Genomic DNA, 27854 nt, shown 5'->3' on the forward strand with positions numbered 1-27854 from the left:
TAACGCTGTCTTCTTTTCTTTAAGAGAAATAAAAAATTTTAACCTACAGATTAGAGCTCACATTTAACAGAAAAATTTTAACCAGGCTTTGCATTGTTGTGAAGATCATGGATTAGTAAGTTGTTGTTAGCAAAAAATTAAATTAAAATGTTTTTTAAATGGAAAAGAATAATTTAATAGGAATGCAATATCCGATTTTATTATTATAAATATAAGCACACATAGATTTTAGATATGCAAAACTTAATGCTTGTATTTGAGTTGTAGGTTTGTAAAAATTGGCTCGTTGCAATTCTTAAAAATTAATATTTTAATGATTTTGTTAACGTATTTCTCCAATTCTAAAACACATTTTTCATGCGGAAATTTTACTAAGAACCATGTGCACCTTAGAATCTGTGGCCTCTTAGAATGGAGATTTTTTTCGAAATATTAATTGTTCCGAAGCAACACATTTTTTTTTTTTTTTTTTTTTTTTTTCAAAACACTAATTTAAATACAGTAAACGTTGTTGTTAAAAAATCAAACTAGATTAATAAAAATATTTGCTAATTTTTTTCCATTGGCAGATTGTGAACAGTTACAGTGTAACACAGACCATTAATCTATAAAAGGCCAGCTGCGGCGGCCTCTTTTTTATGGAGGCACCTAATAAGTGGGCCCTCATCGTCTCCTATGAATGGACGGACGTTACGACCATGCCTTCTCCGGGATTCGAACCCAGGCCCTTCGGTATCGCAGTTAGGCTTCCCTAACCATTATACCGTCTGGGAGGCCGTAGTTACGCATTTTATTTTATTTATTTCAATTTATATTAAATGAAATCTTTTTTTCTACTGATTGCGCTCATAGTAAGAGGTGCATCTTAGAAGCTAAGAAATATGGTATAGTCATATCACTTTAAAATGATTCATATGTAATATAAAAATAAGTATGTTAGTTTTTTCCTTCATAAAATGTGTAAATTGGGTCTTCTCTCATGAAAAGTTCATCTAACTGTATACTTCAAGTTAAAAGTCGGTTCACTAGCGGCCGAGTGGTAAAGTCGCTGAACACTGGTAGCTCGGTCCGAGGTTCGAATCCCACAAATGGGCTGGCTGCCTGGGTGTTTTCGTGTTTTTCCCCATGTGTAACATGTATACGAGCCAGTTTCCCTTAGAAAGTCTTCCACGAAGGCATCTCTCCCCTTAGGCAGATAGCCCTCGAGGCTTTGCCGTAATTAAATAACCTAACCTAAAATCAAGTCATTATCCCAATGTTGATTTAGTTTAATAAAGTTTTTTTTTTTTTTTTTTTTTTCGTTTGACTGTAAAGCCGAATTTCAACTTTCAACAGCAACATTTTAACAACAACAACATTTGGATTAGCCGTTTAAATAAAAATTAAAATATTTTCTAATCTTAAAATCACCGAAAGTTGCTTTAATCATCCCTCTGAAATTTGTATTTGTACTTACAGAATCTTGATAAATTATCATTAAATTTAATTATCGATAGAACTCAAGTTTTGAGGTCATTGTGCTTGGGACAAGAAGTCTTTTGTTACCTGTTGTGGAGGACTCGGTTAAGTCATTGAAATTTCATGTGAAAGTATTTCTATAAATCTATGAGGTTAAAGTATTGAAGTTTGATGTCAAACTCCGGTGTTTGGTAATCTTTAGCCCTATAATTATTCAGTAACCTTCCTTTTTTTTTTTTTTTTCGAATGTTAAGCGACGTACGTACAATAGGCTTGGTTTAGTTGATTATGATGACAAAGCACACTAAAGCTATCTGTCTAAGGGGAGGGATGCTTTCGTGGAGGACTTTCTAAGGGATAGTATACGTTACACATGGAAATCAAACCAGGTCGGAGCTACCAGCGATTAACGATGTTTCAGCGATTTTACCGCTCGGCCACTGGTGGGCGCGACATACAACATCGCATTATATTATATCTGCGAATGCATTATTGCATGCTGCGAATTCGCAAAGATTTTTTTTAAATAAGTAGACCAGAGGAACAGGAAGATTTAAATCTTTATTGAGATAAATGACATACATAAACATAAACAACTATAAATAACTCAAAGCTAAAAACAGAGATAAAACGAAATTTTCTTCAGCATTCTAGGAATATCGCATATCACCAAAAGCGCTCACATCCAAAGCAGTAATTTACGGATCTGAAGTTCAAGAATTTAAGTACACTAAGAGTCTCAATCTAACTCTTACTACTGAACTCCCTGATTGAATGAAGGCCACTCACAACCGCTTTTTTATAGGGTTGGTTTAAAAGGAGGGTAAGCACTTCTAGAAGCTTAAAGAAAAATCTTTCCTAAGGTTTCGATAATGCTTTGTTCGGAAACTTCCATCATGTCTGCAAGTTGTTTAGAAATCGCAAAATATCTCCAACTTGACAAATTTTGTCACTCTCTAAAAAGGAGGTTTGTACCCATATCTCTGGTTCTGCTTGAACTGTGCTTATAATCCAAAAGTCAATCAACTGTGAATTTAAAGATCTACAGCATAATATATGAAATGCAATAAGTTATCACAAATTCAATTAAATGAAAATACCCAATAAAATTGACATAAAACTGTCATACAAGAATACATATACAAATAAATAAAACCTTTATTTATATAAGATTAATAAATAAGTTCACTTGCATAAAAATAAATTAGGAACAAATAAAACAAATACTTGCAAAAATATGCATTATTATGTTTCAAAATAATGCATATCATGATAACATTTATGTCTTAGAAAGTATAAAATTGCAAAGATAAAGTATATAAGGAACTGTCTTAGTAAGTAGTATCCCCTTTTTCATCAATATTTCTTCGGGACAGGAAGTGTAACAAATATTTAAAAAAAAAAAACCTTAAGTGGGTATTACTTTTCTTTTATCTTAATTTTCCCACTTAAATATATGTTTTTACTTTAAAACATATTTTTTGCATAATTTTTAATTTATACTAATATATTTTTATGTGAAATATAGAAGGCATATATGCTTTTAATAACTAAAATAGTTTTGTGTTAAATGTTAACTTAATAAGTGAAAGTTTAAAATAAATGTGTTTCGACAGAGATCAGAGTCCTTCCCCCTACGCCCTCGAAACCAGTGTTCTTTCTCTTGTTGGATGCCAAAAAGGAACAAACACTACGATCAGCTTCGCCGAAGCGCATTCAGCTTTCATTTATTACACCAACAATTTTCTATGAATTTTTTATTTTCGCTTTACTTAATGAGTCTCTTCTAGTCGTATAAGCTTTTATTTAAAATGCAATAAGGTAATTAAGAGGTATCCATATTTTTAAGAACAATGCGAGAAAAGTAAAAATTTATTTTAATTCATTTCCTAGAAAAAGGCATGGGAAATAACTACGGATCCATTTCGGTATTGTCAACATCTATCGGAATTTTTCATTTTATCTTGTAGAATTCTTGTAAGAAACACAACAAAGAATTTAAAAACGATGTTCTTAAATATTTTCCTTCTCTATATAAAAGTATCCGCGTTGCTTCATTTCTCTTAGATGTGCTTTAATGTGTTAAAATGTTTATTAGATTTTTGAGTTTGAACGGTTTAATGGCAAAAGATTGGAATCATATACATTTTTTCATTGAAACAGAATCCAAGCCCTTTTTTGGAATGCTAATTGTCTATAATATAGACAGATTATTATTATAACGAAATAAAAGAATGTAATGCATTGTAGTCATAAAAGGTACTATAATCAGCCTGAAAGTATTTAGGTATAGATATAAGAACAGCAGGCTTTACCATCACATGATTTTGCTTTTTTTCCTTTAGTTTTATACGAAGCTATTTACGGAATATAGGTAACTGCTACATGGCAGATAAATAGATAAAAATATAATACCCTGAAACTACTGCACAGCAGTTACTGTCCAAACGACATGTATTTGATTAACAATTTTGCTTCGTTGGGAGGTATCAAAATGTAAAGAGGTTCACTGTCTTATACTGTTTCAATAAAAGATACTGTTACAGATAATAAAAGATATAATATTCCATTAAAAGATACTGTTTATTTATTTTAAAAATGTGGTTTAGTTAACTGATTATGGTAAAGCATGCGGGGATTGTCATCCTAAAAGAAGGAATAACTTCGTGGAGTATATTTTTGTATTTACATTACACATGGAAAAAAAAAAAAAAAAACCACGAAATCGCTGATGCAGCAAGACATTTTCCAAGATATTAACTAGGGTCAAACTGCCAGTGTTCAACTATCTTACCTAATCGGCCAATGGTGTACTTACACTTTGGTGGTGTGATGTATTTAATTATGGCAAAGCACACTAGGGCTATCTGCCTAAGGGGAGGGATGCCTTTCGTGGAGGACTTTCTAAGGGAAACTGGCTCGTATACACGTTACACATGGGGAAAACCACGAAAACGCCCATGCAGCCAGCCCGTTTGCGGGATTCGAACCTCGGACCGAACTACCAGTGTTCAGCGTCTTTACCGCTCGGCCGCTTACACTTTGAAAGATACGTTAAAGATGCTGCGTAGTTAACTAACAATGACTTTTATTATTATTATTATCACTCAATTCTTCTATGGAAAACAAAACGCATCGTAACGGTATTTAAACAAAATATATTAGGCAAAGAGAGTAAATAAAAGGTCTTAAAGTAAAATATATCATAAAATTTCAAAATTATACCTGAGCCTTACAAAAGAATACTTAATTAATATAAGGTTGACAGTCAATAAAATAAAAAAATATACATAAAAGGGCGACACTCTTTTATTTAAAAAAAAAGTAAATGTTATAAGGAAATCTAGACTTTTAGAACTAAAATTCAACCAGCTGAGGTATAAAAAATAAAAACCAAAACAAATAAAAACTAACAAATACAAATTTTAATAAAGCTTATGCCCAGGTCCTAAATGATACAAATTTATAAAATTAACTGGCTATTAAAAAAAATTCATTCTTACACATTTTAAAGAGAAAACAATATGAAATTTCCAATAATAAAAGTTTAACTAATGATAGCATTATTAAAACTAAGTAGAAACATATGAAATAAAATACTTAGACGTAACACATTTATGTCAGTTTAATATATTCGGTAACGAATATATAAGACCGTAAAATAATAAGATAACAGAAACCGAACGACTCTGTACTACATAATATAAGGCTCTGTACTAAATAATATGTTAATCATAGTTATATATTTTAATTTTTTTTAATTTAGATCAATTAGGCATATATTGAAAAAAATCAAAATTAAGATTTAAATAATTAAGGAATATGTTTATGGCTTTTAAATCGCTCAGTTTGTTAACCAATTGCATATCGGTTAAATTCAAAATATAAATTGAAAGCATTTTGTTTTGACGAATGGTAACATTCTGAAAACTCTTTACAGGCAAAAGGAATGGAAAAAAAATTGTTGAATGGAATTTTTGTTTCCCTCATTGGCAACACTTGCCAAGGCGAGAGCATGAATATGCATGGTAGCATAAAATAAGGGTCCAAAAATTCTCAGAATGACTCCACCAAAAATTTTTTTGCGTTTCCAGCGTCAGAAATTAAATTTAAAATACATATATATATATATATATATATATATATATATATATATATATATCACACAGCTATTTATTTATGTTTGCGACTGTAGAGACTTTAATGCAAGTATGCGGTATGTATACGGTATGTAAAACGTGAAAATAGGCAATTTGGTTAGCATATGCAAAATGTCAAAGAAGCGTATAAATAAAATAAACTAAGTGAAGCAAGGAAATGCAGTTTAGGCGCATTATACTAAACTGCAGTATAACTTATTCAAACTTAAATCAGAGATATTATGAGATACCAGTATATAAAAGAAATATGTTAAATATTTACGACATTAATCTTAATTTGTTGTTTCCTTATGCTTCTTGGCTCACCAGTGGCCAGAGCGGTAAAGTCCCTGAACAGTAGTACTTCGAATTGAGTTCGTTATCGGCTGCCTGCATGGGCGTTTTCGTGGTTTTTCCCATGCTTAACGTTGAACAATCCAGTTTGCCTTAGAAAGTCTTCAAAGAAGGCATTCCTTTCCTTAGGCAGATAGCCCTCGAGGGCATTGCCGTAATCAAATAAACCAAATCAAGCCTTATATTTCCTAGCATTATTGAAACATACTTTTTGGCGCAATTAATTTTTAAAGAGAATGTTTGCGTTTGCGTCAAGAGTTTTGAACTTTAGAATTCAGTGGGACAACAAGAGTTTATCTGCTATCTGCTGTTTTTAGATAGTTTAGCTAAAGATTTTTCTTGAAAATCTTAGACGCTGAAATAGAGGAAACGAAGTAATGTATATTAAGTAAAAGCTCTCTCTCTAAATGCATTATGTTGTCAAGAATCAGTTTTAGCGTTTAAAATAATTGTTGCCTGAACCATAATCAGTACGCTTTCGAAATATGAGAATTATAATTATTAATAGAATAATTGAAAAGCATTTTATGTGAAAGAAACTTTGTTCAAATCAATGTTATTATCGACTTGAAAAGGTAAAAGTATATGTTGGAATAACTGTGATAGCTACATAAAATACTTAATTGTGATAGCTTGTATTAAAGATGGGCGGAAAAAATATAGGTTGCATGCGTGTTTAGTTGCAAGAAAAGGAAGAAGCTTTTAGTATCTCAATACCAATCACATCATGAATATCGTAATACTGAATCATCTTAATAATGGTTTTTCTTTTTATTGACAAAAGGCCATAATGAGTTTACTTTACAGAAGCAAAGTTCTTAAAAAAAAGCTACCGAAATCTATTTTTAAAAATGCTGCGAAGGAAATGTTATTAACTTTTTATGGTTATTGGTTCAGCTGATAAATCTCAGTTTTAAAGGATTTTTATGACAAGATTTCGCAGTATCTAGGAAATTTATTGAAATAAGATTTCTAAAAATTTTTTTTTCTTTTTGAAAATATAAACGAATGTTTTATGATGCTGATGTTTTGTGAGAAATAATTTTTTTATTGAGATAAATTACCTTTAATACCAACTTCAACTTTAAAATACTTTTCGTTCTGAAGGTAAAAACACCTTTAAGCTCTAAAGGTAAAAAATACTTTTTAAACAGTTTCAGCTCTAAAGGTGAAACTCCTTATAACCCCTTTAAAGTAAAAAATACCTTTAGAGCTAAAGTTATTTTAGGTTTTACCAGTACTGTAGATGTGTACAGGATGACTTTATTTCAAGAGAAGCAAATTTTTTAACTTAATAGAATTTTTAATAACTATGAGAAACGACAAATTTGGCGATGAATAACTTGAAAATTTATTTCTGCATTTTCAGTAAAATATTACTTATGATTATCCCGCTAGTACTTTGTTTAATGTAACTGCAAATTTTTTAAAATTTTTTAAACCCCCCTCTTTTGAGGGGGGAATCTTAAGCCATAATATAATACTTTTTTCCTCATCAATTTCAGTTTTATATACAAGCAATTTTTACACGAATTGAAAAGAGAAGCCCTTTTAAAATATATTTTTTTTTAAATAAAAATAACCCATTTTCCATTTAAATCAAGTAAAAATTGCGTTGAGATTACATATATCATTAATGATATAAATATTGAAATAAAATATTAAAAAAATGATATAAATACTGAATATAAATAATTTCCTTTGAATCTTAATTAATAAAAGGTTAATTTCTTGTGGTGTTGGTGTATTTAATTATGGCAAAGCACACTAGGGCTATCTGCCTAAGGGGAGGGATGCCTTTCGTGGAGGACTTTCTAAGGGAAACTGGCTCGTATACATGTTACACATAGGGAAAACCACGAAAACGCCCATGCAGCCAGCCCGTTCGCGGGATTCGAACCTCGGGGTTAATTTCTTATTCTCACTTTAAGTAAAGTGAAACTGGGATCTAATTCACTAATTATATCCAAACTACTGAAAGAATTTATTTAATTACATCAAAAGTTGCTTATAAAAGAATTTATTTTTTAAATAAAAAGGTATAATCTTCTCAAGTTGCATTCATTTCAACATTTTCCTTAAACTACAATTTGGATTTTCGAGGAAATAATGCCAATAGAATTGCGAAATTAATTATTTCACAAATTTCGCAATTCTATTGGCATTATTTCGCAATTCTATTGCATGGCATTATGTATGATCTTTTATGCTTAACAAATTGATTAAAATTAGTTAAGAATTATTAAAATCATGTATTCTTTAAGACTATATTACTGACTACAGTAAATTTAAGGCATTCAGAATGAAATTCATGATATATAGCGATACTTTTGAAAATTATACACCTGGTTAACCTGCGGTGGCTTTGAAACTTCCTTGTTACCCAACATTTGTTGCAGAATTTACTGAAACTGCATTGCTACCCAAATATATCAGAAGCAGCAGATATGTCTTCAATAAAAGCTTTAATTTTCAAAATGAAGTTCAAATTTTCAGTGTTTCTGTCTTAATGTGATGTCTTTGAAAAGTGCTTTCTGAAGATATATGTCATAAAGAAATAATTTCTTAATTTTTACCTAAAATTTCAACCGATAATAAAAAAAATCATACGCATAATTCCATACTCTTTCTTGTCCTTTATGAAATCAGATCATTTTATTTTCATACTCTTTAAATATCTTGTACTTATAGTCCTATGTCTAAACATCCCTATCGATGAATAGATTCGAAAAATTATAATCTCATTACTGAGAATTAATGTAAAGAATATATGTGAAAGATGAAGCCAGCTAGATCACTGTCAAATCCAAAACAAAAGAAAATTCCATTAGATTCTAATTTTCAGATCCAAACCATTGGTTGTTATCTTTCTGAAACTTCGCAAGAGTGAAGTATTCAAACTGAAACTATTAGAAATAGCGCAATTACCCGCGGATGCAAGATCCTACGTTTGAAACCCATTCGAAGGCTAGATTTTACATTAGTGCCTGCCTAAAAATATAATATTTGAGTGTACGCGGATCTCTGGAATGACGTTTCATTTGACCTGGATACGCTTCGCCCGAACAGAAAGTATGAATGTGATAGGGAATTTTTGAGATCATACAAATCCACGGGGAAGAGGGAATTAATCCACATCACTCAACTTCATCTTTCCAAGCAGGAATTATTAGAAATTCGCTAATGGGTTCGAAAGCGTGCTCATTAGTGAAGCGTAGTTCTGAGAAGCATACTAAAATATGTAAAACTTTCAGCAAGCGGAAAATATGATAAGAAATGGAAAATAAATTAGCTAATTCTTCCTCCTTCCAGCATGTCTTCGTGTTGTTATGGTAGCACTCTCGACGCGTATTCGAGAGGTCCAAGTTCGAGTCTCGGCGGGGGTATTTTTTCTTGTCTCCCGCTTCAAAAATAATCTAATGACTCTACAGTGGCGTCCGAACTAGAAGGTGTCACCACCAGGATTTGGCCACAATAGTTCGTCACCACACCAGGATTTGGCGACCGAGTCCCTTAATTCCCATTCGCCCATTAAAAGAGGGAGTATATAAGGTATTTTCTTCCTCCTTCCAAGCATGCCTTTCGTGGCGTTACGGTAGCACGCTCGACGCCTATTCGAGAGGTCCAGCAGGTTCGAGTCCCGGCGAGGACACTGTACATTTTTCTTATCTTCTGCTTATTTAAAAAAAAAAAAAAAAAAAAAAAAAAAAAACGTAATGAATCTACAAAATGTTATATCATAATGTATGGCATTTATTAAAATAGGAAAAAAAAATAACAGTTAGTACTGAATAAGAGGATGACAGTGGGACGAATTAAGTATTGTCAAATCACGAAATTTATAACATGCCAACTGTAGAGGACGCGGGTTCAACTCCTGTGTAAGGCTTCAGGGCTTAGTGTCATCGTTCACAGTGCTTGCTGGTGTACATTTTCGGCCCTTGAAAGGCACTGTTAGCAATGTTCTCAATATTTAACCGGTTAAATGACCGATGGAATCAGTCAGAATTCTTCGCGAATGTCTGATCGGCAAGTTGCCATTGAAAATAACAGTAGCATAAAATTTCATGTCGCTGGCTTAACACAGAAAATTTAAAATATCTTTCGGAAAATGTCACTTTCAGCTTATTTAATGGAGGAGACATCACGGTTGGCATACTTTCACGAATTGTAATTTATCCTTGAATAAGAGAAAACGCACTGCTGACATCTATGTTTGTTGACAGAGATTCTGGGCGGTTTACCTTCCGGCTGCTAGTCGTATGCATTCAAGGTTTTACATTTTTTTTTCTTAAATCTCTTAATACGTCGTAAATATGTCTGATACTAAAATTTCAGCCGTATTTATGGACTGAAGCGAATTTCTGTCTCCCCCTTTTTTGTGTGTGTGTTTACAAATGAATATGGTGTATTGCGTTATACTCTGTAAGAAATTAATTTATAAAATTTTATGAGATTCACACTTAACTCAAATTTGCAGACTTTTTTATTATATGGAATTTAATAAATATGATAACGGAGTTTTTCGCAAAGTGTATAAAGTATTTCTCCCGCCTTCGTGGTGTAATGGTCAGCACACTCAGCGCGTATTCGAGAGGTCCGTGATTCGAGTCCCGGAAAGGGCATTGCTCATTCTTCATATCTCCTGCTTCAAAAAAAATCCTAATGTCTCTATAGTGGCGCCCGAACTAAAAAAGGTGGCGGATGATGATTCTCCACCACCAGGGTTTGGCGACTGGGTGCCCTAATCCCCAGTTGTCTTTTAAAAGGAGGAGTAAATAAAGTTTTTCTCCTGCCTTCGTGGTGTAATGGTCAGCACGCTCGGCGCATATTCGAAATGTCCGAGATTCGAGTCTCGGCAAGGGCACTGCAGATTTTTCATGTCTCCAACATAAAAAAAAAAAAAAAAAAAAAAAAAAAAAAAAAAAAAAAAAATCCTAATGTCTCTACAAGATTTTTTTTTTTTTTTTTTTTTTTTTTTTTTTTTTTTTTTGTCGTTTTCAGAAGAATTAGACAAATAACATATGAGAAGCAGGAACTCCCTAAAAACGTTCCCTTAGAACACTGCGACAAAAAATTGCATTTGAGACTTAATATGAGCGTCTCCAAGGTGTAATCTTAGATTTGTTTATAACTCATTGTTCAAACGTCAGATAAGTTTGACTTCTCTGCCCGTAATGTTATCTGCCTTCATTCAGCCTAAAATATGTCAAAAGGGTATTTGAGAACTTTTAATGCAAATGTAGCGAATATTTTTTCTAATCGTCATAAGAATACAAATAACCTAATTTTAAGATCTTCATTTTCTGACACTGCGTTTGTAGATTTAGTTTGCCTTTAGGGCTGCTAATGTATTCTGCTTGTCTTGTATTATTATTTTGTATTTGATAGCAAATAGCTATTCTGTATAGATAGTATTTGATATATTATTATTCCGTATTCTGTATTTTATATCCAACTGCTTCATATTTTTTTCGTATTTCTAACTATTATCTTTAATAAATCTAAATTTGTACATCTTAGTAATGAATCGCATGTCTGATTAATGCTTTAACATTGTTCAACTTTCACTAAGGATTTATTTTACGGTTGCTCTGTTCATTCACATACTTTTGGTATATTTTCGTTTTCATTACAAGCAATATACTTCATTTAAATAATATTATTATTAAGAGAACTAATAAGCTCAAGCGGTCGAGCAGTAAAGTCTATCCGATCTCTAAGCGGAACGGTAAAGTCTCTAAGCGGCCGCACGGTAAAGTCGGGGGAGGGGCTGAACGCTGGTAGTTATGTCCGGGGGTTTGAATGCCGACCAATAGGCCTACTCCATGGCGTTTACGCGGTTTCTCCCATGTGTAACATGTATACGAGCCAGTTTCCGTGCAGAAAGTCCTCCACGAAGGCATCCCTCCTCTTAGGCAGATAGCTTTTGAGTGCCATGCCATAAATTAAAATAAATCAAACCTAACAACACTAATAACCCATATTAATACTATCGAGCTATATGAGCAGACAGTGTTATTCATCTGTGTGTGTTTTTCGTTTTCTAATTTTCGACAGCTTTTCGCATGCTTTACACATTTTCTTTATAAATCATGGCTATTAATTTTATTTTTTGTTTGTCTTTTATAAATATGTCTGTGTTTTTCAGTTGCTTAGTTTCTTGTTTTTATTGCTATACTGACCATTGCTTTAACTTTCTTCAAATTTTACTTATTTGACAAGCTTGAGAAAAACGCTTGAACATTTCTGATTCAAATTATCTATATTTATTGTTTAATCCATTTTAATTCTTTTGATATATAACGTGATAATGAATATATATTACCTTGTTTTGTTTTATTTTTGTTACCTCTAGCAGCTGAAGCGTAGCCACAGTAAACTGGCCTCCTATTGTTTTCTTGCTACTAGAGTTAAAAGAATATTTTTTAATTCTCTCTATGTTTTTTTCCCCTTATCTGATTTTGACGCTAATTTACTGCTGGCTTTCATTCATGCATTTCGTTCTTATTTTCTTCTGTCCTTTTGGTGACGGGAAGGGAAGCGTCAGTTTTGTTCTAGTGTCCAGCCACTTTTTGTTATTGTTATTTTCTCGCTTTCCCACATTTATATATGTGAATCTTTTTGATGCGCTTTGTATGTGCAAATGTCGTACGAGACATGAAAATTCAAGCCAAAGCGTAAATTTTAAGTGAAAGAACAACAACTGTTCAAAATGCTTAATACACTGTAACTGTGATTTTCTTTTTATGATTTACAAGTTAGAAATAAAATGCTAGGTAGAATTCTTGAAACAATGCAGAAACACGACAAATCAATGAAATTTTTAAATACCAATGTAACTTTTGATACATAAAATTTTTTTAATGTTTCAAAAGCTATTGCCAGAATAGAAGAATACTAATCCGCCGAAAATACTCTTTTAAACTTTTGCAGAGAAGTATGTTTTCGAGATAGAAACTGAATAAACTTAAAGTTTTGTTGTATACGGAGCATACAAGCACTTATTCCTCTTTTCAAATGAAGGAACAATAGATTGTCTGCTATATTCTTTGTATTTGTTCAGGATGTTGAAGTAATTTTCTGCCTTTTTTTGGTTCTTTTCCAGTATTCACTATTTCGTTGTTATTCCAATTCTACATTATATTTGTCATTCATTTATGAACCCGAATGGGTAGGCTACCTAGATTTTGTCAATCGGAATTCGAGTACTCGTTTTATCAACACAGCCTTTAAATTACTGAGCAAAAATTGTCTATTAGTTTGATATGGTGTCCTAACTCTCTTTGTTATGGTTTGGTAAGTGTCCTTTTGCCATTCATTTAGGAAAAATATATGAGCTTAAAATTTAATTATTTTATGCAGCACAGAGTTTGGAATTCTTTACCTTAAATTTTGTTAGTTTAATTCCAGTTTAAGTTTTTAAATACTATGCATATGTGTTCATATTGCGAAAGACAATGTCTATTTTCTTAAAAGCGAAAACAGGTAAAATAAAGCACGGAGTAACGGTCTAATTTGTAATGAAATGTTAAAAGTTCAAAGATTCTGCAAATTACTGTGGTTACGGTTATCGTACAGTAATAGGGTTATCGTGCAGTATCAATACGATTATCGTACAGTATCAGTACAATAGTACAGTAATAGTAAGATTTAATCGAATGTATTTTTAATTCAGTTTCTTTCTTTCTTTTCCTTATAAAACAGCGCTTTTTTACAGAGAATAAATATAACCTACTATATGAAAACTTCAAAATTAAATGCATTTCCCAAAAAAATAGTAAAATATGAAAATATTACTCTTGGTCTATGTTGAAGTTCCAGATATGTTTCATAAAAATTATGAAATTAAAATGAGACAAATCTATGAAAATAATCAGGAACTTAATTGCTTAATAAATAGTTTAAGATAACTTAATATAATAATTTTACCTGAGTCGCCTTATATGGGGAACGAAGAAAATAATTGTTAAGCAAATTTTAAAACTTTCCCTCTTTCATTAGGGTATTTACTAAGTAGGGGATTTTATTGCATCTCTCTTATCTATAATCATAAAGTCACGAAACTTTAAAATCTTACTAATAAAATTCAACAATTAGATTGATTCAAGTGTCGCGTCAGAACTCTACATTCAAACAAAATCTAACTATAAACATTATTGGCAATTTACCTACCGTATTTTAGGTATTAAATAAACTTCGTCTTAAATTTTGGTAGGGAGGTCAAAAAATGTTTCAAAAGCTAATAATTACTTAATGCCAAGTCATATTTATTCATGACATGATTACTTGAGTTTGTAAACCAACACAAACTTTCACGTCTAACACTACAGAGAATTACTGCGTATTGTTATTGTGTAAGTGATAAGCACATCCAGTAAGCAAATGAAAAGTTCCTGGTTCGAGTCTTGGAGGGGACAAGATTGATTTTCCCCATTTTTTGCTCCTGGAAGTACAATATTTTCAACAAAATCCTTAATAATAATAATTCCTATAATACTGATAATCATGTTAATGGTGATCATAAATAATAATAAATTAAATCCTCTGCGAAAATCTTTGGAAAAAGTGAAAGAGGACTGAATTAGGTTATTAAACCTTTCAATAATGATATCTCCATCTCACTGTTTTTATCAGTACACATCTGTTATTCACAAATTATTTACATCGAATGATTTTTCCTGAGCAAAAAGTAAATGTTTGCTTGACTTTTAAAAAACGAAAAATTTGGTAAGCTTATTATGTCACCATTAAGAATAATGAGACGAAACTTTATGCTGATTCTATCCTTAACAAGGATATGTCATTTATACTCATCATTGCATATGTAGGTAATGTATTCTTAGACAACTTTAAGACACTTCTTAAAGATGTCTAAGAATGATGTCTTCTTAGACTTCTTAAAGATGTCTTTTTAAGACACTTCAGTGTGGGATTTCTCAAAGACAACAGCTTCATGTATGACATCAGAAACAGCAAAGAAGTGGAAACTCGATCTGCTTTTCCTCAAATAATTTGAAGCTTCGGAAACGTTCGAAATCTATTGTACAAGTCCAGTTTATAGTGAAACCCCTCATGGCAATCACCTGTGAAAGAGGATAATTAATAACGGTAACTTAAAATCACTGATAGTTAAATTCACTAAGGCGGCCTTTCTACCATAAACCAAAGTCTTCTAGAACCGTCTTGGGGAAGTTTTACTTTACCTTTTTTATTCACAAAACATACAAAATAAATAAAACGCGGATACCAACGTCTTTGATATGACTTATTGGTGCGTTAGTATTGCCCGCAGACGACTGTACTATCATTAGGCAACGAATAAAACTGGCTTCGGGAGAAAAAAAAAAAGGGAAATAAAAAAGAACTATGAATGGCATAAAATGTTGAGTTGATGTGGACCAACGAATATTGTTGGAAGTAAACATAAAAGCGTTATTCAAGTAGGAGTCATAGCCTTTGTAAAGACGTATATTACAGGAAGGAACAAAGAAAGGCATGGAGGGAGGAGAACTCGTGTTTAAACATTGTATTCAGGAGAGGCGTCAAACCCGCTTACGACTCGTTTCATAGTCAGGTGGCTCTGCACGGCGGCTCAACAATATGACTTCCGTATTCATATCCTTTTGTAGCGACATGGATGCCTCCCTGGAAAATGGTTTAGTTTAACGCCAGATTTATGTTCGCAGGGCCGTGATAGGACATTCTAAAACAGAAAGTTCCTGGAAGTGCCATTATGCGTTTTTAAAAATAAAAGGGAAGGGAAAAAGAGCGTTTTTTATTGTCATACATGTTCCGCCTATTTTCATTAATACTCTATGTGATGATAGCTACTGCAGTATTATTTTATTCTTTTCATCGAAGCAAAAAAAAAAAATTATCAAGAAAAACTGATTGCTCGTCATTTCGGCAGCAGTCCAAACATTTGTCACAAACATTTTTTTTTTAACCTGCTTTGAGTATCGGTGCAGGCTGGCTGCAATAATTGTCATGTGGTGAACTGTCGTCCTAACAACCACCGACTATTAAATTTTAGCATGGTACTTTTACTAAAATATTTAATTTGCATAGATGGATGAATAAATAATATAGATATATAATATGTAAGTTTTAAAAAGATATGTATGATAAAATACTAACTGTAATTTGCAACAGCCCCTTCCCTATCCTTTCTACATTGTTTAATTCTCTTTTCTGTCCTAAAAATAGTAACTGTTTATAATTAATCTCTTTAAACTGCGTCATTTCCAAATTATCCCGTGCCACATGATACTTACATTATGCTAATGACGCAGGTACTTGCAGAACGCTTTAGCCAATAATAATATTAGAATTTTGGGGATTGAAACTTAAATTAATCGATCAGAATGAAGTTAAACCAAAACTGAATAAGTCTAACGCAGGCTTTCGAAGTACTGTTTGCGCATTCGTTTTCTGCCTCTCCTTTCTGCTAGCTTCTTAACTGCAAATACGGCATAAAATTGTAAATTTTGAAAAAGAATTGGTGCATGTCTTTTGCCAGCTTGGCTGTGTGTGCGTTTGTCGAGGAATACAAAGTAAATATGGGCCACGAAATGCTGTTATATTTTTCTTGCATCGCCACTCTCATCAACATCTGAGTTATTGCAAATATGTATATATATAAAAGTAAAATGCAAAAAAAGAAAAAAAATTAGATATCTTATATACTCATAAAACAAAACTTCCAGATAAGAATTCAAGCAGAGTAATACTTAATAGACTAATTAATGAATACAAAATGTTCCTAAATATAAGCCTCGTGATCGGTGGAATTTAGATTTGGAATTTTTGTGAAATCTTTTATTTTTCTTTTAATATAAAAATGCCAAAACAAGAGTAAATGTGCCATTTAAAATATTTTTATAATTGGAAGTAATGTTGCAACGATTGCAGAACTAAAGGCTGCTTAAGGACTTTCGTAGATACGGTGTATATATAATATATAAAAACTGCAAATAACTGGCGACTGGATTATGTAAAAAATTCAAGCACTACATGATGCATGCTAAATGCATTATATATTGTAATCTTTCAACAATGAAAGCTCGAAAAAATTGTTTTTAAGAAAACTGTAAGGAAACAAAAGACCATTTAGCTATGTTTATCACAACTCAGATCTTTTGTTTGCCAGATATTTGTTTTCTCTATCAGTTTTTGTCTTAGCTTTGTGTGCATATTATATACGAGTAAATGATGAAATAGGCTATTGAATGTATTATGTAATTTCTAAATTCCTGACATGTACTTTTTCGGTATTTCTAGGCTACCCGATTCATCTGCAAATATTTTTAACTGTCTATTTACTAAAACGAATGAGCATTTAAGTGGAATTGCGGAATTCAAGCGTACTTTGTTCAAGGGTCAGCTGTGACTAAAAACAAGTAGATTTTTCACGCTTAGTGTCTGTGTTATATTATCTTTAACTCAGTAACATCACACATCACTTCGCTGTCATCAATTTTTATGCCATTTAAATCAGTAGCAGCCTCTTCTTTAAAATAGTAGCGGCTGTTAGTGTGTTTAAAATACGTTCTAGCTTCCAGAAATTTTCATTTGGCATTTATATACGTATATATGCGTATGCGCCAAAAATTAACAGAAAGATGAGAATACGAAGCATTTTTTTAAATAATATTGTTAAACTGAAATACGAGCTTAAGTGCCTTTAAGAAAGTCTTATACGAAAGCATTCCTTCTAAATATGCAGTTCATTAGTTTTTGGCCGTAATATGATTCTTACAAATTTACTTTAATTTTAAAAAAGGTTTTCCGTGTAGATATATACTATGTTGTTGTAAAATGCAATTTTTGGATTGTTTGAAGTGTAAAATGCAATGTTTGCAATGTAAAATGCAATTTTGTAATGTAATATGCAATGGTTCCAATTATTCCTAATAGAATCAGCAAACTAATATATTTTAAATTATGCGTATTTTTTTACTTTGGTCGTAACAAAGTTTTTTTTTTTTTTAATGATTTTATCTGTAGTCATTATGACGAATGCAGACGTGTGACATGTGAAATTTCTTTTTTTCGGTTTTTATCACTTTAAATGTATGTAAATAAATTATAGTTTAGTAGTAACTTGATGAGTATTTTATGTCATTAGTGATGTTTTTGCTATATATGTTTATTATATTTTTACTTTCTGTTATCTGATTTCTGATAACTAGATTATTTGCCTGCTTTAATACTAAATTATTCTTTTCTTTGAACTACTTTCTTATCTGTATGTTAGCTACAGGCATAATATTAGTTTTTCATTCAGTTGTAACTAATTTATTTCGATTGAGAATCAAAGCCGAAATTCTCGATTTCAAACGAGCAGTCTGAAAAACTGGTTCAACTGTTTATTTAACTCTCATTTCATTTTTTTTTTTTTTTTTTTTTTTTTTTTTCTCAGTCGAGACAGTTCAAAGCTCTTACATTTTCTAATCTAAAGCGGGAAACAATTCCTTCCATTTGAGTGGACTGTCTAGATATAAATCGTTTCAGCTTAATTTTGAAGTTGTTTCCGATTTAAGAAAACATCGGATAATTTATAATTAATCAAATATCGGTTTGTTTGTAAAAGGCTTCAAGAAGCTGAAATTAAATCTTTTGTCAGAAATGAATCTCTTATACGCAGATTTTGTATGTGTCAGCTTTCCGAAAATGTTTATCTATATTTTTTTTCTTCTTTATATGCCGAAATATATAGTTTTTAAGGGGGCACAATTTTTGTGAAACTGAAACTCTGATTTTAACAATCAGTTATTTTTATATTAATTGAAAACAATTGAATTATGTTCGAAATTTTTTATGCTTTTATTAATACGTTAATTTTACCTTTTATTGAAATTTTATTATTACTGTAATAGTAATGGAATACAATTTTTAAACCATTATTTAAAGATGATGTGGGTATTGTATTATATAACTGAGTATAAAATCATGATTTTTGCAATTAGCTAAGTTTCCAATAATATTAATTCATATTTATATCACTGTTAAGCCCATTAAACGCATATATTTCAATCTCATAAGGCTTTAGCATCCGATTAAGACTATCATAGCAATATTAAAATTTTTAAAGTCCGATTATTTTTAATAAGATTATTTTGAAAACTATAAGTATATTTTAGTTATAACAGAAAATTTTTTTATAGTCAGTAACTTGCGTAATATCATGTAGGTGTGTACCGTAAAAAATACGCAGTAAGCGAAAAGAGCATTTTTTGCTGTAAACATTCAAAAGTGCAATTTAGATTTCATTACATGGAAGAAGGACACACCAAGTAAAACTGTAAGTAAAGTAAGTGTTACCTTATAAAGTATTTTCTCCCTCCTTCCAATATGCCTTCGTGGTGTAACACTCGGCGCGTATTCGAGAGGTCCAAGTTCGAATCCCGGCGAGGACATTGCACATTTTGCATGTGTTCCTGCTTCCAAATAACCTAATGTCCATACAACCTTAAGTAGATTTCATTTCAGCGATTGAACGCCATAAGCTGCAAGGAAATGAAAAACAAATACTAAAAGTCGAAAGACAGATCAACTCATTTTCGAGAGCTTACAAGTAGCTAACAACGACATCTTCTGTAATGAAGATAAGGGAGTGTTAATTAATACTCCCTTAGAATTCAGTTTTATCAGAATTATAGAGAATAAATTAAAACGCGGAATTTTTTATTATTATTGTTATTATTATTATTTGTACGCATTTCAGTTTTCAGTGGAAGAGTGCTCAAGAAGATTAACATCTGTGTTCCTTTGCTTCCCTTAATTTTGACAGTTCTGAATCTTATCTCTGTCTCCTATATCTTATTCACAGTTTGAATAAACAAAAATCACTCAGCAGATTGTAAATATCTGTTTTCTAATATTCTGTAAAAGAAAGAATATTATAGGGTTTATGTAGAACATAAGTTATGTTGATTTGGCCTGATTTTATATGCAGGAAAACTAATCCTGATCATATTAGTAAGTCATGTTCGTTCAGATTTAATAAGTAATCTAGCGGAAGTGTGCGAAAACAAGTTTTCCCCAAAATTCTTATTTCGCCTTTTTAAGTTTCGTTCGTTTTATTTGAAAACATTTAAAGGAGGAAAAAGAAAAATAGGCTTCCTATTTAAGTAGGAAAATATACAACTCCCTCTAAACGTGGAGCGCATGGAACATAAAATGTACTCACTTTATGGAACCTTTCGCGAAAATAGCGCTCGAAAAAATGGCTTCAATCATGTTTGTTTCGAAGCAGTTTCGAGGCTAGCTTGAGAATGTCAGCATACGACGTGAGATTACTTTCAAATTGAAAATGGATGAACAAGCGCGGGGGCGCATTAGCGTCAAATATCTACGTCATCGTTCAGTTGCAAGAGTGAAAAAATAAACTTCCCAGGTCGGAAAGTAACTCTTGGCAATAATACGTTAAAGAGAAAACTTTTTAATCTGCTGAAAGGCAGGAAGAAAACTGACCTAAAAGCGACTGACACAAAAGCAAACAAACTTACAAAACATTAAAGGGGGACGAAGAGGGAAAAAAAAAATAAGACCATATCAAAGCTTCATGATCGCGGGAAATGCAGTTTCTTCTTTTGCAGGGTTTTTTTGTTTCGTTTTTTGTTCTTCTTTTCTTTATCTCCCAGCCGCTATTTTGCACGTGAAAAATGTATACCTCACATGATTGCGTATTGGCAAGCTACTTAAAAATTGAGGCGACCACCTATAAAAAGATGAGTGCAAACCGGTGTTTGCTGCATTAGGAAAGTGACAGCGCCAGAGTCATTTTATCTGGCACGTGCAATGATAACCCATTGTTGCTTGCCTCCCTCCGATGAGAGCGGATGCAACAATGCGTGAGCTGCCGCCTCTCTAGCTTGCCGTCAATGGGCCCATTTTCGGACGCCGCTTCGACCTCTATTGGTGCCAACCCCACCCCTCTAACTTCATTGATCATCATGTCCTCGCTTCAGTCCCGGCTTGTATCAATTCGCTATTGTCTCGAGTACTACTGCAATGTTTTATAATAAAGTTAGAATTGAAAGAAAAAAAATGAAGTTCCCATTACTTTCATCGACGAAATTTATATGTCGCACAATTTAAACTTATGCGAGATTGGTATAGTATGTACCTTAATTGTAGTATTTTAAGACTGAAGTGCAGTTTTATAAGAAAAATATTTTTTGCAGTAATTGCTAATATTTTCGCTGCTTGTTTATTATTGATAATATCATCATTAAAATAATAACGTTTGAAACATTTCTACGTTTGGTTAACTCTGAAACAAGTTAAAAATAATTAAATATCTTCTTTTCTCCCTTTAGGTTAAAATGCTTCTTTTATATTATAATCGCTTGTCAGATATTCATATTCATATAAAAATAACGAGTCTCATATGAGTTGGGCTAGGTACACTTTTGAAATATCACTGAAAGAATATTACGTCCCGATTTTTCGGAAATACTCATTATCAGGTAATGGGAAACTGAACAAGCACTAGCATAAGCTAACATGTTTGGGAATCGTTAAGAATGCAAGATAACTGCAGAAGGTCATCTGGAACCATATATCGTCCAAAAATCAATAAGGAAACTAGAGAAAAGTAAACATGGTTTTTAAAGCCGAAATTTGTTTTTTTTTTTTTTTCATGAAAGAAAATTGATGGAGCGGAAGTCAAAAGGTCCCGCTGTTAATAACAGGAAGTGCAATAATCCGGGAAAACTTCAAGGTAAAACAAGCACTTAGATTAAAGCTCGAAAAGTTATTCACGATTGCCGCAAATCAGCATGCGTTTTCTAAATGGAAACTTTTAGACAATATCCAAATTAACAAAATGATGGGGAAAAGATAAACTAGACTAACTGAAATAAAAATTAGAACTTAACCCTCGGCATAATGTAGACGTAATATTTCCATAGCATTAAATAATGATTTCAAGATTTTGCTACAAGCATCTATCCTTTCAACTGCTTTCGCTGACTGAGGAACCTGGAACTAGAAACAAGCTGCGAGTAATTTCTGTTTAACTTCGAGATCTGAATAATCTGACCTTAAGAGTTATCGGTCAAATATTAATTTCCACTGGATAAGGGAATCTAAACATACGACTGATAGATTTGTTTTTGATACTAGAGAAAAGATCACAGGCTTCTCATTTGAAATTCATTCCTCATATTAAAACGGAGACCCATGTAACTTTGAAAATTACTTATTTATTAAATGCTATAAATTTTTTAAAGAATGGTTGGATTTGAAGCTAGTCTTTGTTTAGGTACTTGTAACAAATATATGTTAGATATAAACATGCATATATATAATTATTATACGCAATATATATAGGTATAATTAACTGAAATAGGTTTATTTGCACATATATCTTGCCATCCATGAGACCGCCGGTGCCTGTCTGTTATTAAAATGTAATATGCCGAGTGGCTACAGATTCGAGAAACACTCATCAAAGTTTGTGTTTGGAGGAATATTTCTCTACTTTTATGTGCATATTACCTCGTGAATGCATTTTCCAAACTGTTTCTTCCTGTGTTTAATGCTTTAAAAGCAATGCAAGTATAAGTGATTAAATATTTAGCTGAATTTTAATATTTTCTGTTTATTGTATTTTTTTTTTTTTTTTTTTTTTTTTTTTTTTTTTTTGTGTGTGTGTGTGTGTGTGTGTGTGTGTGTGTATCTGCTATTATGCCAGTGAAGATTTAAAATCATATGTTGTATTACAAAACCTTCCTCTTTTTCTCCTTTCCCCCCCCCCCCGAGCTCATTCTGTTTCAGTATAAATTTTTTAAGATTGCATAGTTCAGTGCAATAAGTAGAAAATGACTTTTCAGGCTCAAAACACTATTTATTTATAACTAACGATTAACAGATATTCGAAATTTTATGATACAAATAGTTCACTTGTCCATTATTTTTTTTTTTCCTTTAAATTTATTTTTACGTAATTTGCCCTTAGAATGAGTTTGAAAAAATGACAAAAATCTATATTTATTCGTGTAACTAAAACTATTCGCAAGAAAATCTTATATGTAGCTTTAATTTTCTTTTATGAGCTTAAGCAGTTTGAAACAACAGATGAGTCCATTTTCACCTGACACCTAAACCGAGACGCCTTCTTTGACCTCTCTGGCTGCTGGAGAGAGGAAGCACTTTTTAATTTTTTTCAACAGACCATTTTTTATTTCGTTTTCATGCAAACCCCTCCAATGCACAGGAAACGACGAAGAAAGAATTCGGTGTCGCTTAAAAATGCGATTTTTAATTTTATTTTCCCTATGCTTATGCTCCTTTTTTTATGGGCACAGCGTGTCTGGCAAACTGGACACATAATCGATTGTTATTGCTGATCCGTGTTCCTATTAAATCTTTCCTTCCCTCTTCCATCAACAAAATGGCATATACTCAAGCACAGCCGCTAATGCATTTCATTCTGCTTTTCTTATTATTTCGAAAACGAGCTCCCAAGATTTTTGTGAAGGCTTGTCACTTTCGATAATATTACTCGATCTTAGACTTCCATTTTGCATCATTGACTGTTTCGGTAAAACGTGCTTAGCGACACACACACGTGAAAAGGAATGACAAAAATAGTTATTGGCACTTTGTCTTTCTTTCGCTTGCCCCAAAACTGCTTCATCGTTTTTATTTTTTTTTTTCCTCCTCCGCATTTTCTTTATGATTTTTGCATCATTTTTTGTCGCATTTCGATTTTTTCACGTTCTTGCGGTGTTATTACATTTTCCTGCCGCGAACGTAGATTCCCTTCTTATTGCTCCAACACTTTGGAATGAAGTGAAAAAAATGAGAACTGATCTCACGTGCAGAATGAAACTGTAAATAACCACGAAGCATTATCAAATTTCACCCGCAACGAAAAAGAAAATTTTATTTCCGTTTTCGGACCGTTGAATAGCTAGAATAGAGCCCCTCGACTGCTGTAAAAATTAAAGCTGTAATTATTTGCTTCGAAATGATGCTTACTAATGCAAATAATTATTTTACCCTACTTTACTCTCCCCACAAAAAGTATATTATCATCATTTCCAACTACTCGTCATCTATGCACGAATAAGAATTACAATTTTAGAACATGCGATAATTTACACAATAATTACAATCGTTATTTTTTTTCTCTCTGCTATGTTTAAAGTGCTAGAATGTTCAAAAGATATAACTGAAATTACTTTTTTTTTTCACAAAGCGGGGAGAAGTCCTTATTTTTAGAATCTGGAAACTCTTTGAGGAATTAATGATTATTACTATCGTAAACTTAAAAAAGAAAGAAACGTAAACAAAATCATGTACTTTTCCACCTTTTGAGTGAAATGTTTGAGGTTTTTATTGTTTATTTATACTTTTATTTTCTTTATTTGTTATACCACATCCTTTCGTTGCAGCTGTTAGATTCTTTTCATAGAAATGGAAGTTGAAAAGTCATTACTTTTCATCTTAAACATGAGTCATAATTCGCGCTGTGCCTAATTTTATGCCATCGTCCAATTTCTGAAGCATTCTTGCTGAATCACATGGCAAAATATGGTATAATTTGTCATGAACTGAGAATTCGTTTCGATCTTCAAGCGATAAGGATAAAGATTGAAATTACTGTACCTACTGTAAAGCTTTCATTAAAGAGTTCTCGGTGTACGTTGTTCACGTACTGATGTTTCACATGCACGAGTTTCCATTTGCTTTCCATTATTTTACTGGGCAGATAATTAAAATTAAATATTCAAAATAAAATAATAATTTTCATACGTTACTCGTCAAAGGAACACGAAGAGAAGAATCATAGATCACTCTTAAATGAATAATTAATAACATTATTAGCCTCCAAAAAAATTTCATTGCAGCCCTTTTATTTTCCTAAGTCTCTTTTTTTGGGGGGAGGAAGACAAGGTGGTGTTTTTGTTATATGATTTATAAATTTAATTCCCCCGTGTTCACATGCTATGTGTGTGCACGTATGTACACCATCATACAATGTTATGATAATACAAAATATTCAGTTCTGATGCTCAGTTTTAATATAAAGGTTATTTATATATTTTGCTTCATACTTATTTCAGTGCAGTATAGGTCCTCAGTAAAAATCGCTTTTTTATGCATTCAAATAGTTTTATAAAATATCGAAAGCTTCTTTTTACAAAATATGATTTAATTCTGGTTTTTTATTTAATAACTTCAAAGGGTAATCAGATTATGCAACAAATCCCAGTTTTTTAAGTAAACATAAACGTAGACAGGAATAAGCATGTTCTTATAGGTAGAAAAGAGGTAGTTCCACTATTTGAAAAGCTGTGTTTTTATTTAGGCACAAAACAATGCATTTCCTCAGCTTCTGTCACTATTTAAATTTTTGAATGTATTCGTCTCTCATAAATGCTACATAAAGCTGTCGTGGCAAATTTTATATATTTCTTCCCAGCTTTAAATCTGTGCTATGGACGGATCTCTTTTTTTTTTTCTTTCCCCCCTCCAAAAAAGTGAAGCCTCTCTTATATCCCCGTAAATCCTGCGTAAAGTCTTTATCATCAAAATACAATAGCACATGCGGCCCACCAGCGGCCGGGCGGTAAAGTCGCTGAACACTGGTAGTTCGGTCCGAGGTTCGAATCCCGCGAACGGGAATAGAAGTTTTATCGAAATAGAATGTTTACTCTTTTAATGAAGTTTTCAAAATTCCTGACTATGAATTTTCGTTACTTTCTTCAAGTTTTAAGATAACTAAAGCCTGAGTGGTTAAGGCGCAAAACACTGGTAATTCACTTCCTGTTCTCTTCACGGTGATTGAACAGGCTAGCTGCACAGTATTTTTTACACTTTTCATGTAGCGTAAATGGGAACGTTCTTCCAACAAAGGAAACTCTTCTTTTAGGACCATAATTAACTAATCCATTGTAATTCATCACCTCATTGAATATTTCCGATATTACGTAGTTTGTTAAAGGAATACATACCAATCATAAACTCGTGATTTTTAGCAATAAAATCTGTAACCTTATGTTAAATATCTAAAAATGCATTACTTATATTTTGTGGTTTAAATACAATTTTATGAATCCAAATAGCTTTTAAATGTTAATTATTCAGAAGTATTCTTTGAAAATGTGCATAGTAATTTATGCGTAGATAAGTATGGATTGATAAATGTTACATCAAGGGCAATATGCATTCTTATAGTCTTTTAGATATTATGCTGGGGTACTACAACAGTTTAAATTCTAGTGTAATTTAGGATTTTAACATTGAGTTATTGGCTAAAGATACACTCTGATTAACTCTACTAATTATGCGGAGACTTTTAAGCATCACATTGCTTTACAAGGAAAAAAGTCATGTTACTGCAGGATATATTTACGTTTCCGTTTCAAACTTGGAATAAATTAAATGCTTTCCCTTCGTGTTCTTTTGTGGTGTTCTGATCAACACACGCAGCCAGAAAAAGGGAAGGTGTTGGATTCTGTTCTTGAAGAGGGAGTGACTGATGTTCTAAGGCTCATGGCCAGCAGAGAACATGAATAGGCATACAGGAAACCAGGACTTTACCATATGGCGATCAGGCACTGTCCCGTAATGTTACTGATCCAGTGGAGCATCTTACAGAGGCTCCGTAATATCTTTCCAAAACATTTTCATGCAGTTTATCATTTATAAGTGTGTATACACTAAAATAAAAACTGTTTCATAACAATTATTGATCATGAATATCTTGGCCTAGTTCGAAGGATATTTGACAATATTTTTGACTTTGTGATAGAATTTCTAATTGTTTATAATATATCTTTCAAACTCGAGTTCATATGTAGTTATCGTCTAACAATATAATGTATTGTAATCTTTTGCAAGTGATTTGAACAGGATAACTAGGATGCAAGCGAGAGTATATCAATAAATCAGTTCCTAAAATGTGTCCCAATCGAAAGACAACTTGAGAATAGCTTATGAGTAAAATGTAAAAATGGAGAATTTTCTTAACCAGTATTGAACTTTCAAGTACTACTGACTTAATTTTCCAAGTTAGTTTTCTGGCATTGTCCTACTGTAGTATGAAACCAGATCAGTTTAACTCTTAGAAGACAGAGCTGTCACTGCTGTGCATCTCGTCCAACTCTTCTGATATTGTTTAAGAAATTATTGATGCGATTGAATGATTTTGTAGTAGCAAAGTGTCCTACTGTAGTATGAAACCAGATCAGTTTAACTCTTAGAAGACAGAGCTGTCACTGCTGTGCATCTCGTCCAACTCTTCTGATATTGTTTAAGAAATTATTGATGCGATTGAATGATTTTGTAGTAGCAAAGTGAGGGTAAACCTCAGGCACGAATCCCCCACCCCGTTTTAGGAGGGGTTAGTAGCTTACAAAGAAGCTTACTTATTTTCTTCGGTAAAAAATTTGTTTTTAAGACCCCTGCATTCTCGAAAGCTGACAGAGAATCGTTTTTATATCATTACTCTGTTGAATACTTGAACTATCAGTATGTTAAAACAGTGGATGTCAGGTAAGATAAAACTAATTATGTATTCAAATAAATTTTGCTTCTAAAGAAAAGTAACCTATGTCTGACTGCCCTCGAAGTCGATGCCAACCTAAGGTAGCTTTCTTGCCTAATTTTTAGTATGCGTCCACTGCTGGTACTTAATGTTAAACTTTTGCTTAAAATCAAAGCTTTTATCTTTCCTTATTAATAGTTATTACATAGTGAATTTGGATCGATCAATGATTAAATTCTCCACAACTGAAATTTTCACTAGTACCGATTTCATCACCAATAAATTTCAAGACATATATATAAAAAGTGAAAGATCTGGATACTTAAGAGTAAATTTATCAAGCTTTTATGGAAATTATGGAAATTAATGTTTAAATTATGGAAAATTTTCCATAA

General features: G+C 32.1%; 1 protein-coding gene and 1 long non-coding RNA gene across 6 annotated transcripts in view; one reads left to right on the top strand and one right to left on the bottom strand.

Moving 5' to 3' along the window:
• Window positions 1-27854, top strand: part of LOC118199142 (sal-like protein 1) — a 363730-nt gene that overhangs the window by 293604 nt on the left and 42272 nt on the right. The window lies entirely within an intron of this gene.
• LOC118196314 (uncharacterized) overlaps window positions 2008-27854 on the bottom strand; it is a 29457-nt gene continuing 3610 nt past the window's right edge. Inside the window, exons 1-3 of one of the 3 annotated variants that reach the window (XR_004759413.2) lie at window positions 20146-20250; window positions 19278-19462; window positions 2008-2484 (exon numbers count right to left, since the gene is read on the bottom strand). This is a non-coding gene — a long non-coding RNA (uncharacterized LOC118196314). Of the gene's footprint in view, window positions 2501-19277; window positions 19463-20145; window positions 20251-27854 lie in introns of those variants that run through there. The other 2 variants (XR_004759412.2, XR_015039141.1) reach the window with 2 other exon arrangements.

This window comes from Stegodyphus dumicola, chromosome X2, assembly GCF_044657685.1.
Source record: "Stegodyphus dumicola isolate Sdum_Otavi_A_Nest chromosome X2, ASM4465768v1".
Classification (NCBI taxonomy): domain Eukaryota; kingdom Metazoa; phylum Arthropoda; class Arachnida; order Araneae; family Eresidae; genus Stegodyphus; species Stegodyphus dumicola.